Raw genomic sequence first — 3,740 nt, 5'->3', positions numbered from 1 at the left:
TTGGGCCTGGTAAGTACTTGGAAGGTAGATGGCCTGGCAATACCAGGTGCTCTAAGCTTTTGGATTTTTTCACTAATTATCTAATAATTTTGCAAAAAAATAAAATAAATAAAGGTCTATGCCCGATTTCAGAAGCAAACCAGATTTGGGCCTGATAAGTATTCCTTAAGGGAGACCGCCTGGGAATACCAGGTTCTGTAAGCTTTTGGAATTTTTTACAAACTATTTAATAATCTTGCAAAAAAAGCATGTCTATGCCCGATTTCAGAAGCAAAGCAGGTTTGGGTCTGGTTAGTATTTGGAAGGGACACCGCCTGGCAATACCAGGTGCTGTAAACTTTGGGATTTTTTTCACTAATTATCTAATAATTTTGCAAAAAAAAAAAGAGTGTATGCTTGATCTCGGAATCTAAGCAGGTTTGGGCCTGGTTAATGCTTGGATTAGAGTGGCTGATCTGTAAATAGCCCTCTCTTTGCAGCAGCCCTTGCTTACGGCCAAACCAACCTGGCTATGCCTAATCTCGTCTGATCTCGGAAGTTAAGCAGGTTTGGCCCTGGTTAGTACTTGGATGGGAGACCACCTGGGAATACCAGGTGCTGTAAGCTTTTGGATTTTTTCACTAATTATCTTATCATTTTTGCTAAAAAAAAAAAGGAAGTCTATGCCAGATTTCAGAAGCAAAGCAGGTTTGGGTCTGGTTAGTACTTGGACGGGAGACCGCCTGGCAATACCAGATCCTGGTTTCTCCCAATGTTTTTTTCTCCATTCTGTCACCGATGGAGTTTCGGTTCCTTGCTGCTGTCGCCTCTGGCTTGCTTAGTTGGGGACACTTCATCTACAGCGATATCGTTGACTTGATTGCAAATAAATGCACAGACACTATTTAAGTGAACAGAGATGACATAACTGTATCCAATGATGAACTGCCTTTAACCATCATTTTTGCATTATTGACACTGTTTTCCTAATGAATGTTGTTCAATTGCTTTGACGCAATGTATTTTGTTTAAAGCGCTATATAAATAAAGGTGACTTTGACTTTGTAAACTTTTGCATTTTTTCACGAATTGTCTAAAAATCTTACAAAAAAAAAAGAAAAAAAAAAGTCTATGCCCGGTTTCAGAAGCAAACCAGGTTTGGCCCTGGTAAGTTCCCTTTCGAGAGCTACAGTCAATGCTGACCTGCTCAGCGCATTGGGAAACATCTTAATCGTGACCAGCTGTGAATAATGTGTGTAACACGCCAATAGAATTGACCCGGAGGTAATATAGCCTCAGTTGATGACGTCATCGGTGCGCGCCCACAACACGTGGCTATAAATAGATAAGCCACAGGTGCATCATCAGGTCTTTTGTCTTCAGATCATTCTGTGCATGTGTGCGTCAAGAAAAGCTCTTTCATCCGCTACAGATCTTCGTTAGGATGAGCCAACGAAACGGTAAGTGTTGTGTTCCTCCATGCTCCCGACCCATGTCTGAGCTGAATACACATGATTACTGTTTCGTTTGTTTGGGGGAAGAGCACGCGGTTCTGGCTTTAAAGAAAGGCGAGTGCGAGCATTGTGAACTGTTCTCAGTGAAGATCTGCATGACGAGCGAGTGATGGGTCCGTCCCTTTCGCTTGCTACGTCATTTGATCCACGCATCCCTTCTCATGATCTCGAAGCGCGCTCTGGTGCTTCTTCGGTTTACGAGGAGGATGATATATCTTTAGGGTCTTCAGACCACGAGCAGCCCGCCTCTGAGTGTTCCTCTTGTGAGAAAAAAATCTGTCAAGGTGGACAGGTTACAGCTTGACTGGCCATGCGAACAAGAGACCCCCATATGTAGTAACATCATCACTAGTGGGTAAAGCTTACCAAGCTGCAGGTCAGGTCTGGTGCTGCGCTGTACACTATGGTAGTGTTACAGGCTTAACAGGCTAACCTGTTGAAGGACTTGAGTGTGGGCAGTCCAATCGACGAGGAAGCATTCGCTGAGCTTCGTCGATCCACAAATTTGTCTCTCTGTGCGACCAAGCAAACAGTCCGTGCCATCGGCCGTTTGATGTCAGCTTTAGTCAACACAGAGAGGCATCTGTGGCTTAATTTGATGGACATTAAAGAGAAGGATTGTTGTTTTCTTTTAGACTCTCCTATCTCTCCATCTGGCCTGTTTGGCGATTCAGTTAAAACGCTTGTCACCAGGTTTAAGGAAGTCAAAAAACATGAAGAAGCATTCGTTCAGTTCCTTCCTCGCCGCAATCAAGGGGAGGGGCCATCGGCCACCCAGCCTCGCCCCCGCCCTTCAAAAGCAAGGAAGGTTAAAAAGCAGAGCCTTGGGTGGACAACACAGTGTAACCCCCTAGAGTTTTACACTGTTCTATACTTGTTCAATGCAGTACCGTAGTCGCTGTATGTTTTCGTTAACTGAGAGGTAGAGATTAGGAGAAGAAGAGTATTTGCAGCTGGTACGCACGAGGTGATCAAGCGATGCATTTGAAATATTATAACTGCACAAAAATACTTTCAAATGTTTAAACGTTTACATTTTTCACATGCATTGTTGCAGTATATTTATGGGTTTCAAAAGGGAATTCATATTTATGTGGATTGAAGATATCTCTACAAACTCTGGTGAGTTTCTGTGTTAACAGAAACGCTAAGTTGTTGTGAACTGATTCATGATTGAAGGAAAAAAGTAGGGGAAGTCGTGGCCTAATGGTTAGAGAGTCGGACTCCCAATTTGGGAAGTCGTGGCCAAATGGTTAGAGAGTCGGACTCCCAATCGAAAGGTTGTGAGTTCGAGTCTTGGGTCGGCAGGAATTGTGGGTGGGGGGAGTGCATGTACAGTTCTCTCTCCACCTTCAATACCACGACTTAGGTGCCCTTGAGCAAGGCATCGAACCCCCAACTGCTCCCCGGGTGCCGCAGCATAAATGGCTGCCCACTGCTCCGGGTGTGTGCTCACAGTGTGTGTGTGTGTTCACTGCTCTGTGTGTGTGCACTTTGGATGGGTTAAATGCAGAGCACAAATTCTGAGTATGGGTCACCATACTTGGCTGAATGTCACTTCACTTCACTTCAATCGAAAGGTTGTGAGTTCGAGTCCCGGGCTGGCAGGAATTGTGGGTGGGGGGAGTGCATGTACAGTTCTCTCTCCACCTTCAATACCACGACTTAGGTGCCCTTGAGCAAGGCATCGAACCCCAATCGAACCCCAACTGCTCCCCGGGCGCCGCAGCATAAATGGCTGCCCACTGCTCCGGGTGTGTGCTCACAGTGTGTGTGTGTGTGTTCACTGCTGTGTGTGTGTGCATTTCGGATGGGTTAAATGCAGAGCACAAATTCTGAGTATGGGTCACCATACTTGGCTGAATGTCACTTTCACTATATGTTATAGCGTACAAGAAAAAATAGAGTTAAAATGTTTATTCAATGTTTTTTTTTTGTATTTCATTTTTGACACAATTTTTGCAAATTGAGATCAGGGAAAACGAGTAGATTTTATTCTTGTTAAATTTATTTCATGATGTCCCTGTATAAATATATAGTGGAGGAAAAAAAGAGATTTATACATGAAAGTGAGTATTTTGAGATGCAGATAATCAACCTGTGTGTTAAACAGAGATTTATTTAAGTGGTTAGTGTGCTCACTTGTATTGATGTTAAATTCCTAAAAAGCTAAAATGTGAGTGAAGCATGTGAGTGATGCTTCTGACAATTTATTTACTCGTATGGAGTTTGTAACAAGTTAACCCT

The 3,740-nt window shown here is 43.6% G+C and overlaps 1 non-coding gene across 1 annotated transcript; it reads left to right on the top strand.

Moving 5' to 3' along the window:
* Positions 1–487: 487 nt before the first annotated feature.
* Positions 488–606, top strand: LOC132128180 (5S ribosomal RNA). Its single transcript, XR_009427889.1, has one exon. It is a non-coding gene; the product is annotated as a 5S ribosomal RNA (ribosomal RNA).
* Positions 607–3,740: the final 3,134 nt, after the last annotated feature.

The sequence above is a fragment of the Carassius carassius genome, chromosome 45 (genome assembly GCF_963082965.1).
Source record: "Carassius carassius chromosome 45, fCarCar2.1, whole genome shotgun sequence".
NCBI classification, from domain to species: Eukaryota; Metazoa; Chordata; class Actinopteri; order Cypriniformes; family Cyprinidae; genus Carassius; species Carassius carassius.
Note: the sequence above shows the minus strand (reverse complement) of the source record. Positions and strands in the feature narration are given on the sequence as shown.